Source organism: Camelus bactrianus, chromosome X (genome assembly GCF_048773025.1).
Source record: "Camelus bactrianus isolate YW-2024 breed Bactrian camel chromosome X, ASM4877302v1, whole genome shotgun sequence".
NCBI lineage: Eukaryota > Metazoa > Chordata > Mammalia > Artiodactyla > Camelidae > Camelus > Camelus bactrianus.
Genome location: NC_133575.1, coordinates 55,677,645 through 55,699,451, shown reverse-complemented (window position 1 = coordinate 55,699,451; position 21,807 = coordinate 55,677,645).

Here is a 21,807-nt window from a genome sequence, read left to right as displayed (position 1 = left end):
GATACAATAAACCTCCTAGAGGAAAACATAGGCAAAACATTATCTGACATACATCTCAAAAATTTTCTCCTAGAAGAAATAAAAGCAAGAATAAACAAATGGGACCTAATGAAACTTACAAGCTTCTGCACAGCAAAGGAACCCAAAAGTAAAACAAAAAGACAACTTATGGAATGAGAGAAAATTTTTGCAAGTGAAACTGACAAAGACTTGATCTCCAGAATATATAAGCAGCTCATACGACTTAAAAAAAAAAAAACACACAACCCAATCCAAAAATGGGCAGAAGACCTAAACAAGCAATTCTCCAAGGAAGACATACAAATGATCAAAAAGCACATGAAAAAATGCTCAATATCACTAAATATCAGAGAAATGCAAATCAAAACTACAAAACTATCACCTCACACCAGTCAGAATGGCCATCATTCAAAAATCCACAAATGACAAATGCTGGAGAGGCCGTGGATAAAAGGGAACCCTCCTACACTGCTTGTGGGAATGCAGTTTGGTGCAGCCACTGTGGAAAACAGTATGGAGATTCCTCAAAAGACTAGGAATACACTTACTGTATGACCCAGGAATCCCGCTTCTGTGCATATATCCAGAAGGAAACGTACTCCAAATTGACACCTGCACCCCAGTGTTCATAACAGTGCTATTTACAATAACCAAGACATGGAAACAGCTTAAATGTCCATCAACAGATGACTGGATAAAGAAGTGGTGGTATATTTATACAATGGAACACTACTCAGCCATAAAAACTGACAACATAATGCCATTTGCAGCAACATGAATATTCCTGGAGAATGTCATTCTAAGTGAAGTAAGCCAGAAAGAGCAGGAAAAATACCATATGTGATCGCTCATATGTGGAATCTAAAAAAGCAAGCAAACAAACAAAGAAACAAAGCATAAATACAAAAGAGATATTGACTCATAGACATAGAATACAAACTTGCAGTTGCAAAGGGGGCAGAGGGTGGGAAGGGATAGACTGGGATTTCAAAATTGTAGAATAGATAAACAAGATTATACCATATAGCACAGGGAAATATATACAAGATCTTATCATAGCTCACAGAGAAGAAAATGTGACAATGAATATATATGTTCATGTATAACTGAAAATTTGTGTTCTACAATGGAATTTGACACAACATTGTAAAATGATTATAAATCAATAAAAAAAATTCAAAAAAATTAAAGGCAGTTTGCCATGTAAAACAGATTTTGGTTTGAAAAACTCCAGATATATCTAGGTAGCCTGTCTCCAAAACAAAGACACTCTGTGTTCCCAAGTATGAAGATGAAGGAAACTTCCCACAAACATTTGGATCCCATATTGGAACTAGTGTAAAAGATGTAATCAGCTAAGCTTAAGTGGAAGGGAATCTCTATCAGCTAAGCTCAAGTGGAAGGGAATCTCTATAACACTTAGCCACATTTCTCAGCTGGTTTCCTAGAACCGTTTCTAATTAAAGGGAGTTTGCCCTGTAAAACCGAGTTTGGGCGAAGGCCACCTAGTATCTCTAGTTAGACTTGTCTCCCAAACTCAAAAACTCGGTTTTCCCAACAAGGTAAATTAATGACAGCTTCCACAAAAATGTGGATCCCAAGTGGGAACATGTGTAGAATAGGTCATTTAGCTAAGAACAAGTGGAAGGTAATCTCTAGAAACCCTTATCCCCATTTCTCAGCCGGTTTCTTAGAGCTGGTTTGAAGTTAAAGACCATTTGCCATGTAAAACCTAGTTTGTACAAAGCCCTCCCAGTATATCTAGGTAGGCTTGTCTACAATACCAGGAAACTGTGTTCCCTACAAGGTTGATGAAGGACAACTTTCATATACGTTCAGAACCCAGAAGAGAACATGTGTAGAAACGTTCATTCAGCTAGGGTCAAGAGGAAAGGAATCTCTAAAATCACTTACCCTCCTTTCTTAGGCTATTTCCTAGAGCCAGTTTCATGGTAAAAGCAGTTTGCCTTGTAAAACAGAGTTTGGGTTAAGACCTCCTAATATCTCTTGTTAGACTTCACTCCCAAACACAGAAAGTCTGTTCCCAACAAGTTTGATGAAGGTATGCTTCCACACACATTCAGTTCCCAGAATGGAACCTGTGTAGAAGTGTTCATTCAGCTAGGCTCAAGTGGAAGGAAATCTATAGAAGTGCTTATCCCCATTTCTAAGCCTATTTCCTAGAGCTGGTTTCAAGTTAAATACAATCTGCATTGTAAAACTAAGCTTGGGTGAAAGCTTCACTGTATCTCTAGGTAGTCTTTGTTCCCAAACACTGAAAATCTGTGTTCTGAACAAGGTTGTTGAAGGATAGGTTCCTCACACATTCGGTTCCCAGAATTGAACATGTGTAGAAGCATTCATTCAGCTAGGTCCAAGTGGAAAGGAATCTCTAGAAAGACAAACCCCCATTTCTCAGCCTGTTTCCTGGAGAGTTTTCAAATTAAGGCAGTTTGCCTTGTAAAATAGAGTTTGGCCAAAGGCCTCACAGTTTCTCTAGGTAGGCTCAGCTTTCAAACACACAAAGTCTGTGTTCTCATCAAGGTCGATGAAGTAGAGCTTTCACAATCATTCTGATCCCAGAATGGAACATGTTTATATGCATTCATTCAGCTGGGCTCATGTGGAAGGAAATCTCTGGAAACATTTAACCAATTTATAAGCCTGTTTCCTAGAGCCAGTTTCAAGGTAAAGGCAGTTTGCCCTGTAAAACAGAGTATGGGCAAAAGCCTCCCAGAATTTCTAGATGGGCTTGTTTCCCAAATACAAAAACCCAATTTTCCCAAAAAGGTAAATTAAGGACAGCTTCCACACAACCACAGATCCCAGATTGGATCATGTGTAAAAGAGATATTTCAGAAAAGCACATTTGGAAGGGAATCTCTAGAAACTGTTACCCCCATTTCTCAGCCTGTTTCCTAGAGCCAGTTTGTAGGAAAAGGTCGTTTGCCTTCGAAAACTGAGTTTGGTCAAAAGCCTCACATCATCTCTAGATTGTCTTGTCTCCAAAACCAAGAATCTCTGTGTTCCTTACAAATTTGATGAAGGGCAGTTTCCATATATATTCAGAATCCAGATTGGAACATGCATATAAGCAATCATTCAGCTAGGCTCAAGTGGAAGGGAATCTCTAGAAACAATTACCCTCCTTTCTCAGTCTATTTCCTAGAGCCAGTTTCATGGTAAAAGCAGTTTTTCTTGTAAAACAGAGTTTGGGCAAGATCCTTCCAGTATTTCTAGGTAGATTTGGCTCCCAAACACAGAAAGTCTGTGTTCTCAACAAGTTTGATGAAGGAATGCTTCCACACACATTCGGTTCCCAGAATGGAACCTGTGTAGATGCATTCATTCAGAGAGGCTCAAGTGAGAGGGGATCTATAGAAGCAAATATCCTGACTTCTAAGCCTAATTCCTAAAGCCCGTTTCAAGGTAAAGATAATCTGCTTTGTAAAACCGAGCTTGAGTCATGGCCTTCTAGTATCTCTAAGTTTCCCTCCCAAACACACAACCCTGTGTTCCCAATTTTGTAGATGAAGGACATCTTCAACAAACTTTTGGATCAAGAATAGAACAAGTGTATAAGCGGTCATTCAGATAGAATCAAGTGGAAGGGTATCTCTAGAAACACTTACCCTCATTAATAGTCCTGTTTCCTAGAGCCAGGTTCAAGTAAGGGAAGTTTGCCTTTTAAAATCGAGTTTGCGCAAAAGCCTTCCAGTATCTTTAGGTAGGCTTACAAACACAGAAACTCAGTTTTCCCAAGTTTGATGAAGGACAGCTTCCACACACATTCGGATCCCAGAATGGAATAAAGGTAGAAGTGTTCATTCAGCTATGCTAAACAGCAAGGGCAAATCTAGCAACACTTACTCTGATTTCTCAGCAGGTTCCCTAGAACCGGTTTCAAGGTAAAGTCAGTTTGTGCTGTAAAACCAAGTTTGGGCAAAAGCTTCCTCATATATATATAGGTAGGCTTGCCTTCAAATCACAGAAACTCTCTGTTCCCAAGAAGGTAAATGAAAGACGTCTTCCACACACATTTGAATCCTAGAATGGAACATGTGTAGAAGTGTTCATTCAGATAGGCTAAAGTGGAATGTAAACTCTAGAAACAGTCACCATGATTTCTCAGCATGTTTCCTAGAGGCAGGTTCAAAATAATGGAAGTTTGCACTGAAAAATTTAGTTTGGGTGAATGCCTCCACTTATATTTGTGTGTTATCAAAAAGGAATCTGAAGGACACCTTCCAAACACATTTGAACCCCAGAAAGGAACATGTGTAGAAGCGCTCATTCAGCTAGGCTAAAGTGGAAGGGAATCTCTAGAAACACTTACCCTGGGTTCTCAGCATGTTTCCAAGAGACGGTTTCAAGGTAAAGCAATTTTGCTCTAAAACTGTGCTTGGGTGAATACCACCCCTTATATTTATAGGTTGGCTTGTCTACAAATCACAGAAATTTGTTCCCAACAAGGTAGGTGAAGGAATCCTTCCACACATATTCAGATACCAGAATTGTAAATGTGTAGAAGCATACATTTAGCTAAATTAAAGTGTAAGATAATCTCTAGAAACATTTATCCTGATTTCTCAGCAAGTTTCCTAGAGCCACTTTCAAGGTAAAGGTAATTTTCACGGTAAAACCGAGTTTGGGCAAATCCCTCCCCTTAAATATATATGTAGGCTAGTCTACCAAACACAAATTATTTCTGTTCTCCAAAATAGTAGGTGAAGGACACCTCAAAATACATTTGGATCCAGGAATTGAACATGTGTCCAAGCGTTCATTCAGATAGCCTAAAGTGGAAGGAAATCTCTAGAAACACTTACCCTGAACACTTGGCATGCATTCTAGAACCGGTTTCAAGGTAAAAGATGTTTGCACTAGAATACCGAGTTTGGGTGAATGCATCTATATATATATATATGTAGGCTTTTCTCCCAAACACAGAAACTCTATGTTCCCAACAAGGGAGGTGAAAGACTCCTTCCAAACACATTCAGATCAAAGAATGCTACATGTGTAGCAGCGTACATTCAGCTAGACTAAAGTGGAAGAGAATCTCTAGGAACAATAATCCTAATTTCTCAGAATGTTTCCTAGAGCCAGTTTAAAGGTAAAGGTACTTAGTGCTTAAAAACGGAGCTTGGGCTAATGCCTCCCCTTAAGTATATACGTAGGCTTGTCTCCCAAACACAGAAAATCTGTGTTCTGAAACAATGTATGTGAAGGACAACTTCCACATGCATTCAGATAAAAAAATTGAACATTTAGAATAGGTCATTCAGATAGCCTAAAGTCGAATGGATTTTCTAGAAATACCCAAATTTCTCAACATCTATCCTAGAGTTTGTTTCAAAATAAAGGCAAGTTGTGGTGTAAAACCTAGTTTGGGTGAATGCATCCTTTATATATATACAAACAGATTTGTATCCCAGAATGGAACCTGTGAAGAAGCGTTCATTCAGCTAAGATAAACTGGAAGGGAATTTCTAGAAACACTTACCCTGAATTCCCAGTGTGTTTCCTGCAGCAGGTTTCAAGGTAAAGGTAGTTTACACAGTAATACTGAGTTTGGGCGAATGCCTCTCCTTGTATATATAAGTAGGCCTGTCAACCCAAAACTGAAACTGTGTTCCCAACAAGGTAAGTGAAGGACACCTTCCAAACAGATTAGGATCCCAGAATGGAACATTTGTTGAAGAGTTAATTCAGGTAGGCTAATGTGGAAGATAATGTCCAGAAAAAAACTTAACCTGAATTCTCAGCAAGTTTCCTAGGGGCTATTTCAAGGTAAAGGCAGTTTGCACTGTATAACCGAGTTTGGGCGAATGCCTCCAGTTATATAGATGGGCAGGCTTGTATCCGAAACACAGAAACTCTATGTACCCAGCAAGGTAGTTGAAGGACTCCTTCCACACACATTCAGATCCCAGAACGGAACATGAAAAGAAGCGTTCATTCTACTAGGCTAAAGTGGAAGTGAATCTCTCGAAAAACTTACCCTGATTTCTCAAGAAGTTTCCTAGAGAAAGTTTCAAGTTAAAGGCAGTTTTCATGGTAAAATCGAGTTTGGGTGAATGCCTCCCTTAAATATATAGGTAGGCTTGTCTCCCAAACACAAAAACCCTGTGTTCTCCAAAAAAGTAAGTGAAGGACGCCTCCACATTCATTCGGATCCAGGAATTGAACATGTGAAGAACCATTTATTCAGATAGCATAAAATGGAAAGGAGTGTCTAGAAATGCTTATCCTAATTTTCAACATATTTCCTAGAGCTTGTTTCAAAGTTAAGGCAGTTTGGGCAGTAAAACCGACTTTGTGTGTAAACCTCCCATTATATATATAGGTAGTCCTGTCTCCCAAACACAGAAACTCTTTGTACCCAACAAGTTAGGTGACAGATGCAATCCACAGACATTCAGATCCCAGAATGAAACATTTCTAGAAGCATTCATTGAGCTAGGCTAAACTTGAAGGGAATCTCTAGAAACACTTACCCTGATTTCTCAACATGTTTTCCAGAGTCGGTTTCAAGGTAAAGGCAGTTTGCACTGTAAAACCGTGTTTAGGAGAATGCCTCCCCATATATATATATGTATATGTAGACCTGTCTCCTAAAATCTGAAACACTGTGTTCCCAACAAGTTAGATTAAGGACAGCTTCAACACACATTCACATCCCAGAATGGAACATTTGTAGAAGCGGTCATTCAGCTAGGCTCAAGAGGAAGGGAATCTGGAGAAACTCGAAACCGCATTTCTCAGGCTGATTCCTAGGTCCGTTATCAATGTAATGGCAATTTGTCTTGTAAATCCAAGTTTGGGCCAAACCTGCCTGTACTCAAGGCAGGCTTTTTTCCCAAACAAAGTTGTGTACCCAACAAGGGAGATGAAGGACCTATTCCACACACATTCTGATCCCAGAGTGGAACATATGAAAAAGCGGCCATTAAGATAGGTTGAAGTGGAAGGGAAATTTAGAAACACATACCCCCATTTCTCAGCCAGTTTCCTAGAGCTGGTTTAAATATAAATGCAGGTTTCCTAATAAAACTGAGTTTGGGGGAAGGAGTATCTGCAGTTTGGCATGTCTTCCAAACACAAAAACATTGTTTTCCCAACAAGATAGGTGAAGGAAAGCTTCCGTACACATTCAGAAACCAGAATGGAACAGTTGTAGAAGCAGTCAATCATCTAGGCTCAAGTGGATGGGAAGCTCTAGAAACACTTACCCACATTTCTCAGCCTGTTTCTTGAGATGGTTTCAAACTAAATGCAGCTTGTCTTATAAAAATGAGTATGGTTGAAGGCCTCCTATTATCCATCTGTACACTTGTTTCCCAAACACAGAAACTCTGTTTTCCCCATTAGATAAATGAGGGGCAGCTTCCAAACAAATTCAGATTCCAGAATGGAACACATTTAGGAGTGGCCATTCAGCTAGGCTTAAGTGGAATGGTAATTCTAGAAATAATTATCCCCATTTCTCAGCATGTTTCCTAGAGTCGGTTTCAAGGTAAAAACAGTTTGCCTTGTAAAACTGAGTTTGGGTGAATGTATCTCAGTAACACATTAAGGTAAGTGCAAGCACAAATGAATCACTAGAAACAATTCATTCAATTTCTCAGCCTGTCTCCTAGAACTGGGTTATTTGACTTTGGGTGAAGGCCTTCCAGTATCTCTATGTAGGCTTGTCTTCCAAACACAGAAATTTGTGTTCCCAACAAGGTCGATGAAGGAAAGCTTCCACAAACATTCAGATCCCAGAATGGATCAAGTGTAGAAGCAGTCATTAGCCAGGCTCAAGTGGAAGAGAATCTCCTGAAACAGTCCTCAGCATGTTTCCTAGAGCTGCTTTCAAGGTAAAGGTAATTTGCCTTGTAAAACCAAGCTTGGGACAAGGCCTCCAGTATCTCTCAGTACGCTTGTCCCACAAACACAGAAATTCTATCTTCCCAGCAAGGTAGATGAAGGACAGCTTCAAAAAAAATTCAGAACCCAGAATGGAACAGGTGTAGACATGGTCATTCAACTAGGCTCAAATGGATGGTAATCTCTAGAAAAAGTTACCACCAACTGTCAGCCAGTATCCAAGAGCCAGTTTCAAGTAAAGGGAATTTGCTTGCTAAAACCAAGTATGGGCAACACCTATCAGTATTTCTAGGTAAGCTTGGCTCACAAACACTGAAGCTATGTGTTCCCAACAAGGTAGATAATGGACAGCTTCCACACACAATAGGATCCCAGAATGGAAGATGTGTAGAATTGATGATTCAGCTCGGCTCAAGTGGAATCGACTCTAGAAACACTTAGCCCCATTTCTCAGACTGTCTCCTAGAGTGGGTTAAAAGTTACAAGCAGTTTGCCTTGTAAAACCAAGTTTGGGCGAATTGCTCCCAGTATCACTAGGTAGGCTTGTCCCCCAAACACAAAAACTGTGTTTACCCAACAAGGTAGTTGAAGGGCAGATTCTACACACATTCAGATCCCAGAATGGAAAAGGTGTAGAAGCAGTCATTCAGCTAGTCCCAAGTGGAAGGGAACTTCTATAAATACTTACCCCCAATTCTCAGCCTGTTTCTTGGATTTGTGTTAAATTAAAGGCAATTTGCTTGGTAAAACCGAGTTTGGGTAAATGCCTCACTGTATCTCTAGGTGGGCTTGTCCCCAAACACAGAAACTCTGTGCTCCCAGCAAGTTAGATGAAGGACAGCTTCCACAAACATTCAGATCCCAGAATGGAACACTTATATGGGCGGTCATTCAGCTAGGCTCTGGTAGAAGGGACTCTCTAGGAAATCTACCCCCATTTCTCAGCTTGTGTCCTAGATCTATTTCAAGGTAAAGGCATTTTGGTTTGTAAAACCAAGTCTAGTTAAAGGCCTCCCAATAACTCTAGATAGACCTGTCTCCCAAACACAGAAACTCTGTGTTCTCAACAAGGTAGAATAAGGACAACTCCCACATACATTTGGATCCCAGAATGGAACATGTATAGAAGTGGCCATTCAGCCAGGCTCAAGTTGAAGGGAATCTCCTGAAACAGTTGAGCCTAGTTCTCAGCCTGTTTCCTAGAGTGGCTTTCAAGGTAAAGGCAGTTTGCCTTGTAAAATCGAGCTTGGGCCAAGGCCTTTCAATATCTCTCAGTAGGCTTGTCCTGCAACACAGAAATTCTATCTTCCCAGCAAGATAGATGAAGGACAGCTTCAAAAAGCATTCAGAACCGAGAATGGAACAGGTGTAGACACAGTCATTCAGCCTAGCTCAAATGGATGGTAATCCCTAGAAAAATTTATCACCAATTGTCAACCAGTATCCTAAAGCTTGTTTCAAGTAAAGGAAGTTTGCTTGCTAAAACCAAGTATGGGCGACATCTCCCAGTATTTCTAGATAAGATTAGTTCACAAATGCTGAAGCTCTGTGTTCCGAACAAGGTAGCTGATGGACAGCTTCCACACACATTTGGATCCCAGAATGGAAGATTTATAGAAGCAGTGGTTCAGCTAGGCTCAAGTGTAAGGGAATCTCTAGAAAAATATAGCCGCATTTCTCAACCTGTATATTAAAGTTGGTTTCAAGGGAAAGGAAATTTGCTTTGTAAAACCAAGTTTGGGTGAATGCCTCCCAGGATCTCTAGGAAGGCTTGGCTCACAAACACAGAAACTCGGTGTTTCCAACAAACTTGATGAAGGACAGTTTCCACACACATTCAGATCACAGAATGGAACATGCATAGTAGTGGTCATTCAAATAGGCTCAGGTGAAAGGGAATCTCAGGAAACACTTACCCCCATTTCTCAGCTGTTTCCTAGAGCCGGTTTCTATGTAAAGGCAGTTTGCCTTGTAAAACTGAATTTGGGTAAATGCCTCACTGTATCTCTAGGTAGGCTTGTTACACAAACACAGAAACTCTGTGTTCCCAAATAGGTATACTAAGGATAGCTACCACACACATTTGGACCCCAGAATGGAACATGTGTAGAAGTGGTCATTCAGCTAGGCTCAACTGAAATGGATTCTCAGGAAACACTTATTCCCATTTTGCCATGTGTCTCCTAGTGTTGGGTTCAAGTTAAATGCAGTTTGCCTTGTAAAACCGAGTTTGGGTGAATGCCTCCCAGTATTACTAGGTAGGCAGGTATCCCAAACACAGAAACTCAGGGTTCCCCAAAAAGTAGATTAAGGACAGCTCCCACACAAATTCAGAAACCGGAATGCAACACATTTAGGAATTCAGCTAGCTTCAAGTGGAAAATAATCCCTAGAAACACTTATGCCCAATTTGCAGCCTGTTACTTAGAGCCAGTTTCAAGGTAAAGGAAATTTGCTTTGTAAAACAGATTTTGGGCTAAGGCCTCAGAGTATCCCTAGGTAGGCTTGTTTCCCCCCAAAAAAGGAAGTCTGTGAAGCCAACAAGAAAAATCAAGGACAGATTCCACACACATTTGGATTCCAGAATAGAACATGTGTATAAGTGGTCTTTGAGCTATGCTCAAGTGGAAGGGAATCTCTAGAAAGTATTACCCCAATTTCTCAGCTTGTTTCCTAGATCTGCTTTCAAGGTATAGGCAGGTTGCTTATAAAACCGAGTTAGGGCAAATTTCTCCTAGTATTTCTACTTAGGCTTATCTCACAAACACAGAAAAGCTTTTCCCAACAATGTAGATGAAGGACAGCTTCCACACACATTCGGATCCTTGAATTGAACACATTTAGAAGTGGTCAGTCAGCTATGCTCAAGGGGGAGGGAATCTCTAGAAAAACTCATCCCATTTTTCAGCCAGATTCCTAGAGATGGTTTCAAGGTAAAGTCAATTTGCCTTGTAAAACATAGATCAGGCGAAGGTCTCACATTATCTCAGGTTAGGCTATACTCCCTAACACAGAAATTCTGTGTTCCCCACAAGGTAGATGAAGAACTGTTTCCACACACATTCGGATCCCAGAATGGGACATGTGAAAAAACCGTCATTCAGCTAGACTCAAGTGGAAGGTAATCTATCAAAACACTTACCCCACTTCTCAGTCAGTTTCCTAGAGCTGGTTTTAATGTAATGGCAGTTCGCATTTTAAAGCCAAGTTTGGGAAAATGACTCCCAGTAACTCTAGTTAGGATTGTCTCCCAAACACAGAAAAACTTTTCTCAATAATGTAGAGGAAGATAGCTTCCAAACACATTCTGATCACAAAATGGAACATTTGTAGAAGTGGTCATTCAGCTAGGATCAAGTCATAGGGTATATCTTGAAACAATTAGCACCATTTCTCAACCTTTTTCCTAGAGCCGGTTAAAAGGTAAAAGCACTTTCACTTGTAAAACAGATTTTGGGCGAAGGCCTCCCAGTATGTTTAGGTAGGCTTGTCCTCCAAACACAGAAACTCTGTGTTCACAACCAAGTAGATAAAGGAAGGCTTGCACACACAATCGGATCCCAGACTGGAACATGTGTAGAAGTGGTCATTCAGCTAGGCTCAAATCAAAGGTAATCTCTAGAAACTTTTAATCTCATTTCTCAGCCTGTTTCCTAGAGCCTCTTTCAAGGTAAAGGCAGTTTGCCTTGTAAACAGAGTTTGGGCGAAGGTTTCCCTTTATCTCTAGGTAGGCTTGTCTCTAAAACACAGAAACTCTGTTTTCTTAATAAGGTAGATGAAGGACAGCTTCCACAAACATTTGGATCCCAGAATGGAATATGTGTAGAAGCTATGCTCAAGTGGAAGGGAATCTCTAGAAACATTTAACCCAATTTTTCAGCCTATTTCCTAGTGCCAGATTCAAGGTAAAGGCAGTTTCCTTTGTAAAACTGAGTATGGGCAAAAGCCTCCCAGTAGCTCTAGGTAAGCTTTTCTCACATACACAGGAACGCTGTGTTCAAAACAAGGTACATTTTGGAAAGCTTCCACACACATTTGAATCCAAGAATCAAAATGTGAGAAATAGTTCATTCAGCTAGGCTCAAGTGGAAGCTCATCTCTCGAAACACTTATCCCCATTTCTCAGCCTGTATCCTAGGGCTGGTTTCAAGGTAAATGCGTTTGCATTGTAAATCCAAGTTTGGGCAAAACCTCACAGTTTTCATGATAGGCTTGTCTCCCAAACACAGGATCTCTGTTCCTAACAATGTAGATGAAGGAAAGCTTTCACACACATTCAGATCCCAGAATGAAATATGTGTAGAAGCGGTCATTCAGTTAGACTCAAGTGGAAGGGATTCTCTAGAAACACTAACCCCCAATTCTCAACCTGTTTCCTAGAGACGTTGTCAAGGTAAAAGCAGCGCATTGTAAAACAGAGTTTGACAAAGGCCTCCCAGTATCTCTAGGTAGGCTTGTCTCCCAAACACAGGAATGCTGGGTTGAACAACAAGGTTCGATATAAGCAGCTTCCACACACATACAGAACCCAGAATTGAACATGTGTAGAAATGGACAGTCAGCTAGGCTCAAGTTAAAGGTAATCTTTAGAAACACTTAATTTCTCAGCCAATGTCCTAGAGGTGGTATCAAGCTAAAGGCACTTTACCTTGTAAAACCAAGTTTGGGCCAATATTTCACAGTATGACAATGTAAGCTTTTCTACCCAAGACAGAAATTCTGTGTTACCCACAATGTAGATGAAGAAGAGTTTCCAAACCCATTCGAATGCCAGAATGGAACATGTGGACAAACTGTCAATCAGCTAGGCTCAAATGGAAGGGAATCTCTAGAAACACATACCCCATTTCTCAACCTGTTTCTTTGAGCCAGTTTCAAGGTAAAAAATGTTTGCTTTGTAAAACAGAATTTGTGCAAAGGCTTCCAGGTAGGCTTGTCTCCCAAACACAGAAACACTCTGGCCCCAACAAGGTAGATGAAGGACAGCTTCCACACACAATCTGATCCCAGAATTGAACATGTGTAGAAATAGTCACTCAGGTATGTTCAAGTGGAAGGCAGTTTCTCAAAACATTTACCCCAATTTCTCAACCTGTTTCCTAGAGAGTGTTTCAAGGTAAAGGCAGTTTGCCTTGTAAACCGAGTTTGGACCAAAGCCTCCCACTTTTCTAGGTAAACTTGTGTCCCAAAAACGGACCCTCTGTTCCTAACAAGTTAGATTAAGGACATCTCTCACAATCATTTGATCCCCGTATGGAACATGTGTAGATGTGGTCATACAGCTAAGCTCATTTGGAATGTAACCTCTAGAAACATTTATCAGATTTTTCAGCCAGTTTCCTAGAGCTGGTTTCAAGGTAGAGGCAGTTTTCTTTATAAACCCCAGTTTGGGCGAAGATCTCACATTATCTTAAGGAAGGCTTTCCTCCCAAACACAGAAACTCTGTTTTCCTAAGAAGATAGATGAAAAATAGATTCCACACACATTCGGATCCCAGAATGGAATACGTGTAGAAGCAGTCATTCAGATAGGCTCAAGTGGAAGGGAATCTCTAGAAACACTTACCCCAATTCCTCAGAATGTTTCTAAGGGCCAGTTTCAAGGTAAAGGCAATTTACATTGTAAAACAAATTTTGAGTGAAGACCTCCCAGTTTTCTAGGTGGACTTATCTCCTAAACACAGACTCTCTGTTCCTAACAAGATCGATAAAGGACAGCGCCCACAAAAACATTTGGATCCCAGAATGGAACATGTGTAGAAGTGGTCATTAAACTAGGCTCAAATGGAAGGGAATCTCTAGAAACACTTACCCCACTTCTCAGCCTGTATTTTAGAGCTGGTTTCAAGTTTAAGGCAGTTTGCCTTATAAAACTTAGTTTGAGCAAAGGCCTCCCAGTATCTCTTGACAGGATTGTCTCTCAAACACAGAAACTTTCTGTTCCCAACAAGTTAGATGAAGGATAGCTTCCACACACATTTGGATTCCAGAATTGAACATGTATAGAAGTGGTCATTCAGATGTACTCAGGAGGAAGGGACTCTCTAGAAACACTTACCCCCATTTCTCAGACTGTTTCCTAGAGGTGATTTCAAAGTAAAGGCAGTTTGCACTGTAAAACCATGTTTGGCCAAAGGCCTCCCAGTGTTCCAAGTAGGCTTTTCTCCCATACACAGGAACACTGTGTTCAACAACAAGTTACATGATAGAAAGCTTCCACACACAATTGGATTCCAGGATTGAACATGTGTAGAAGCAGTCAGTTAGCTAGGCACAATGGGAGGGAATCTCTAGAAACACTTACCCCATTTTTCAGCCAGTTTCCTGGAGATGGTTTCAAGGCAAAGGCAGTTTGCTATTTAATACCGAGTTTGGGTAAAAGCTTCACAGTATCTCAAGGTAGGCTTGTCTCCTAAGCACAGAAATTATGTGTTCTCTACAAGGCAGTTGAAGGCCAGCTTCCATACACATTCAGATACCAGAATGGAACATGTGTAGGAGCAGTTATTCAGCTAGGCTAAAGTGGAAGGGAAACACTCCAAACAATTACCTCAATTTCTCAGCCAGGTTCTGAGAAGAGATTTCAAGGTAAAGTCTGCATTGTAAAATCAAGTTTGGATGAAAGACACCCGGTTTTCTAGGTAGGCTTGTCTCCCAATCACAGACTATCTGCTCCTAACAAGTTCAATGAAGGAAATCTTCCACACACATTCAGATCCAAGATTGGAACATGTGTAGAAGCGGTCAATCAGCTAGGCTAAAATGGAAACGAATCTCTAGAAACACTTACCCCATTTATTAGCCTGTTTCTTAGAGAGCTGGTTTCAAGGTAAATGTAGTTTGCCTCATAAAAGTGAGGTTGGGAAGGTCTCACATTATCACAAGTTAGGCCTTTCTCCTAAACACAGAATCTCTATTTTCCCAAGATAGATAAAAACAGATTCCACACAAATTAGGATCCCAGAATGGAATATTTGTGAACTGGTGATTCAGCTAGTCTCAAGTGCAAAGGAAAATCTAGAAAAACGTACCCACATTTCTCAACATGCTTCCTAGAGCCAGTTTCAAGGGAAAGGCTGTTTGTCTTGTAAATGCAAGTTTGTGTGAAAGTCTCACAGTATCACTAGGTAGGATTGCATCCCAAAAAAGGAAATGCTGTGTACCGAACAAATTATATCAAGGAAAGCTTCCACACACATTAGGATCCCAGAAAAGAACATGTGTAGAAGAGGACTTAAGCTAGGATCAAGTGGAAGGGAATATCTAGAAACATTTACCCCCATTTATTAGCATGTTTCCTGAACTGGTTTAAAGGTAAAAGCAGTTTGACTTGTAAAACAGTTTGAGCAAAGACCTCCCATTGTCTATAGGTAGGCTTGTCTCCCAAACACAGGAACACTGTGTTCAAAGCAAGGTACATGATGGATAGTTTCCACATACATTCGGATTCCAGAATGGAATATGTGAAAAAAGTTCATTCAGCTAGACGCAAGTGGAAGGAAATCTCTAGAAACACTAACCCAAAATTCTCAGTCAGTTTCCTAGAGTCGATTTCAAGGTAAAAGCAGTTTACCTTTTAAAACCGAGTTTGGGTGAAGGCCTCACAATATCTCTAAGTAGGCTTCTCTCCCAAACACAGAAATTCTGTTTTCACAACAAAGTAGATGAAGGACAGCTTCCACAAAAATTTGGATCCCAGAATGGAACATTTGTGAAATGGTAATTCAGCTAGTCTCAAGTGCAAGAGAAACTCTAGAAACCCTTACCCTCATTTCTCAACATGTTTCCCAGAGCCGGTTTCAAAGAAAAAGCTATTTGCCTTTTAAAGCTGAGTTTGGGCAAAAGCCTCACAGTATCACTAGGTAAGATTGGCTCTCAAAAAAAGAAATTCTGTGTACCAAATAAGGTATATCAAGGACACTTCCACACTCATTAGGATCACAGAATGGAATATGTGTAGAAGAGGACTTCAGCTAGGCTCAAGTGGAAGGGAAAATCAAGAAACACTTACCCCCATTTCTTAGCATGATTCTTAGAGCCAGTTTAAAGATAAAAGCAATTTGCCTTGTAGAATAGAGTTTGGGCAAAGACCTCCCAGTATCTCTAGGTAGGTTTTGCTCCCAAACACAGAAACTAAGTTTTCCTAACAAATTACATGAAGGAAAGACACCACACACATTCAGCTCCCAGAAAGGAACATGTGGAGAAGCGTTCATTAGCTAGTCTCAAAAGGAAGGGAATCTCTAGAAACACTTACCCCAATTCACAGCATGTTTCCAAGAGCTGAGTTCTAGGTAAAGGCAGTTTGCATTTTAAAACTGAGTTTGGGCAAAGGCCTCCCAATTTTTTATATAGGCTTGTCTCCCAATCACAGACTTTCTGTTCCTAATAAGGTAGTTGAAGGACAGCTTCCACACATATTCAGAATACAGAATGATACATGTGTAGATACAATCATTCAGCTAGGCTCGAGTGTAAGGGAATCTCTAGGAACACTTACTCTCATTTCTCAGGCTATTTTCTAGAGCTGGTTTCAAGCTAAAGGCAGTTTGCAATGTAAAACCTGAGACTGGGCGAAGGCCTCCCTGTATCTCTAGATTGGCTTGTCTCCCAAATACAGGAACTTTGTGTTCTGAAAAAGGTAGATGAAGGACAACTTCCACACACATTTAGATCCCAGAATGGAGCAAGTGTATAAGCATTCATTCAGCTAGGTTCAAGTCAGTGGAAATTTCTAGAAACAATTACCCCATTTCTCAGGCTATTTCCTAGAGGCGTTTTCAAGGTAAAGGCAGTTTTCCTTGTAAACCGTGTTTGGGCAAAATCCTCTCAATATATCTTGGTAAGCTTGTCACCCAACAACAGAAACTCTGTGTTCCCAAAAAATAGATGACGAACAGCTTCCACACACATTTGGATCTGAGAAAAGACCATGTGTAGTAGCAGTCATTCAGTTAAGCTCAATTGGAAGGGAATTTCTACAAATTCTTACCCCCATTTTTCACCCAGGTTCCTAGAGCCAGTTTCCATGTAAAGGCTGTTTGCTTTGTAAAACTGAATTTGGGGAAAGTCCTCCCAGTATCCCCATGTATGTTTGTATCCCAAATTCAGAAACTCTGTGTTCTCTAAAAGGTAGATAAAGGACAGCTTGAACAAACATTTGGTCCCTAGAAAGAAACGTGTATAGAATCGGTCATTCAACTCGGCTCAAGTGGAAGGGAATCTCTAGAAACACATACCCTGAATTCTCAGCTGTATCCTAGAGCTGGTTTCAAGGTAAAGGCAGTTTCACTTGTAAAACTGAGTTTGGGTGAATGCCTCCCAGTATCTCTAGGTAGGCTTGTCTCCCAAACACAGAAACTCTGTGTTCCCAACAGTGTTGATTTAGGAGAGCTTCCACACACATTCAGATCTCAGAATGGGACATTTGTAGAAGTGGTCATTCAGCTTGGCTATAGTGGAAGAGAATCTCTAGAAACACTTAGCACAGTTTCTCAGCTTGTATCCTAGAGCTGGTTTCAACATAAAAACAGTTTGCCTTGTAATACACAGTTTGGGCAAAGGCCTTCAAGTATCTCTAGATAGGCTTGTCCCCCAAACACACAAAAAAAGACTCTATATTCCCAATAAGGTAGATGAAGGAGAGCTTCAAAACACTTTCAGATCCCAGAATGCAACATGTGTAGAAGTAGTCATACAGGTTGTCTCAAGTGGAAAACAATATCTAGAAACACTTACCCCCATTTCTAAGCCTGGTTCCTAGAGCTGGTTTTACTGTAAATGCAGTTTGTCTTGCAAAACTGAGTTTGGGCGAAAGTCTCCCAGTATCTCTAGGTAGACTTGTCTCCCAAATACAGAAACTCTGTGTTTCCAACAAGTTGGATGACGGAAAACTTCAACACATATTCAGATCACAGAATGGAGCATGTGGAAAAGCAGTAATTTAGCAAGTCTCAAATGGAAGGGAAACTCTAAAAACACTTAATACCATTTCTCATTGTGTTTCCTAGAGCCAGATTAACTTTAAAGGCAGTTTGCCCTGTAAAACCGTATTTGGGAAGAGGTTCCCAGTATCTCTAATTAGGCTTGTCTCCCCAGCACACAAAATTAGTGTTCTCAACAGGGTAGAAGGAGGAGAGCTTCCACACACACACTCGAATCCCAGAATGATCAAGTGTAGAAGCGGTCATTCAGGTAGGCTCAAGGGGAGGAGAAACTCTAGAAACACCCCCATTTCTCAGCCTGTTTCCCTGAGCTGGTATGAAGGTAAAAGCTGTTTGCCTTGTAAAATCTGTTTTGGGAGAAATCCTCAAACTACATATAGGTCGGCTTATTTCCAAAACACAGAAACTATTTGTTCCCAACAATGTAGATGAAGGAGAGCTTCCAGACACAATCAGATCCTAGAATGTAACATGTGCAGTATTCTTCATTCAGCTAGGCTCAAGTGGATGAAAATCTTAAGAAACACATACCCCAATTTCTAAGCCAGTTTCCTAGATCCTAGTTCAAGGTAAAGGTAGTTAGCCTTGTAGAAGCGAGTTTGGTTGAAGGCCTCCCAGTATGTCTAGGTAGGCTTGTATCCCAAGTGCAGAAACTCTGTGATACCAACAAGGTTGAAAAAGAGGCCGTCCACATGCATTTGGTACCTGAATGGAACATGAGAAGTAGTGGTCATTTACCTAACCTCAAGTGAAAGGGAAACTCTAGAAACACTTATCCCCATTTCTCAGCCTCTTTCCCAGAGACAGATTCAAGGTAAAGGCCATTAGCCATGTAAAACCGAGTTTGGGTGAAGGCCTCACAGAATCTCTAGATAGTCTTATCTCCCAAACACAAAACTCTGTATTCCCAAAAATTTAGATGAAAGACAGCTTCAACACACATTCTGATCCCACAGTGGAATGTGAAGTAGTGGTCACTCAGCAAGGCACAAATGGAAGGGAATCCCTAGAAACACGTACCCCATCTTCTCATCCTGTTTCCTAGAACCAGGTTCAATACAAAGACAGTTTGCCTTATAAAACCGAGTTTGGGCAAAGGTCTCAGATTATCTTAAATTAGGCTTGTCTCTCAAATACAGAAACTTTGTATTCCCAAAATTATAAATGAAGGAGAGCTTCCACACTCATATGGATCCTAAATTAAGCCTTATGTAGAAGCATTCATTCAGCTAGGCCCAAGTGGAAGGGAAACTCTAGAAACACTTACACCCATTTCTCAACCTCATTCCTAGAGCCGGTTTCAAGGTAAAAGCAGTTTGCCTTGTAATACAGAGTTTAGGTAAAGGTTTAACAGTATCTCTAGATAGGCTTGTCTCCCAATCACAGAAACTCTGTATTTCCAACAAAGTTGATGAAGAAGAGCTTCCACACACATTCTGATTTCAGAATCAACATGTGTAGACACATTCATTCAGCTATGCTCAAGTAGAAGGGAATCTCTAGAAACACTTACCCCCATTTCTCAGACTGTTTCCTAGAGCCAGGTTCAAGGTAAATGCGTTTTGCCTTGTAAAACTGAGTTTGGGTGAAGGCCTCATGGTATATACAGGTAGGCTTTTCTCTTAATCACAGAAAATCTGTGTTTCCAACAAGGTAAATGAAGGACCGCTTCCACACACTTTTGAATACCAGAATGTAACAAGTGTGATAGCGTTCATTCAGTGACACTCAAGTGGAAGGTAACATTTAGAAACACTAACCCCCCTTTCTCAGCCTATTTCATAGAGCAGGTTTCAAGGTAAAGGTAGTTTGCTTTGTAAAACTGATTTTGAGTGAACACTACCTAGTGTCTCTAGGTAGGTATGTCTCCCAAACACAAAAACTCTGTTGTCCACACAAGGTAGATGAATTACAGCTTCCACACACATTAGGATCGCGCAATGGAACATTTGAATTAGAATTCATTAAGCTGAGCTGAAGTGGAAAGGAATCTCTGCAAACAATCCCCCCCATTACTCAGCCTGTTTCTTAGATGCAGTTTCAAAATAAAGGCAGTTTGCCTTGTAAAACCGAGTTTGGGTGAAGACCTCCCAGTATGTTTATATAGGCTTGGCTCCCAAGCACAGAAACTCGGTTTTCATAACAAGGCTGATGAAGGACAACTTCCACACACAATCGGATCCCACAATGGAACGTGTGAATTAGTGGTCACTAAGCTGATCTCAAGTGGAAGGGAATCTCTAGAAAATATTACCTCCATTGCTCAGCCCATTTCCTAGAGCTGCTTTCAAGGTAAATAGATTTTACTTTGGAAAACCAAGTTAAGGGAAAATGTTCTTGTATCTTTTGGTAGGACTTTCTCCCAAACACAGAAAATCTGTGTTCCCCACAAGGTAGATGAAGGACAGCTTTCATACACATTTGGACCCCAGAATGGAACATGTGTAGAAGTGGTCATTTAGCTAGGCTCAAGAGGAAGAGAATCTTTAAGAACACGTATCCCCATTTATAAACCTTATTCTTAGAACCGGTTTAAAGTAAAGGCAGTTTCCCCTTTAAAACAGAGTTTAGCCAAACCCTCCCAATATATCTGGGTAGACTTGTCTCCCAAACACAAAAGCTCTGTGATACCAACAAGGAAGATGAAGGACAGCTTACACACAATTGGATCCCATATTGGAAAATGTGTAGATGCAGTCATTCAGCTAGGCTCAAGTGGAAGGGAATCTCTAGAAACTCTTACCTTATTTCTCAGCATGTTTTCTGTAGCCGTTTTCAAATTAAAGGCAGTTTGTGCTTTAAAACTGAGTTTTGGCAAATGCCTCCCCTTTTATATATAGGTAGGCTTGTCTCCCGTACACATAAACTCTGTATTCCCAACAAGGTAGGTGAAGAACACCTTTGACACACATTTGGATCCCAGAATGGAACATGTGGAGAAGCAGTCATTCAGCTAAGCTAAAGGGGAAGGGAATAGCTAGAAACACTTACCCTGATTTCTCAGCATGTATCCTAGAGAAGACTTCAAGGTACAGGCATTTTGTCTTATAATACTGAGTTTAGATGAATGACTCCATATCTGTATAGATATAGATATAGATGTAGATATAGATATAGATATAGATATAGATAGATAGATAGATTGATAGATAGATAGGCCTGTCTCCCAAACACAGAAAGACTGTGTTCCCAACAATGTTGATGAAGAATAACTTCCACACACATTCATAGCCAAGAGTGGAACATATGTAGAAGTGTTCTTTCAGCTAGGCTCAAGTGGAGGGGAATCTCTAGAACCTCTTACCCTCATTTCTGAGCCTATTTCCTAGAGCCAGTTTGAAGGCAAAACAATTTTTTTTAAAAAACAATTTTGGGCAAAGGCTACATTTTATCTCTAGTTAGTCTTTTCTCCCAAACAAAGAAACTCTGTTCTCACAGCAAGGATGACGAAAGATATCTTCCAAACACATTCGGAACCCTGAATGGAAAATGTGTAGAAGCGGTCATTCAGCTAGGCTCAAGTGGGAGGGAATCTTTAGAAACACTTACCTCCATTACTCAGTCAGATTTCTAGAACCGGTTTCAAGGTAAAGGCACTTTGTCTTGTAAAACAGGGTTTAGGTAAATGCCTCTCAGTATCTCTATGTAGGCTTGTCTCACAAACACATAAGCTCTGTGTTCCCAACAAGGTAAATGAAGGTCAGCTTCAACAGTCATTCATATTCCAGAATGTATCATGTGTAAAAGCCGTCTTCTGCTAGGCTCCAGTGGATGGGAATCTCTGGAAACACTTACCCAATTACTCAGCTGTTTCCTAGAGGCTTTTTCCACATAAAGTCAATTTCACTTGTAAAATCGGATTTGGGTTAAGGCCTCCCATTATCTCTAGATAGGCTTTCTCACCAAAACAACAACTCTGTGTTCCCAGTAAAGTAGATGGACAGTATCCACATACATTCAGAACCCA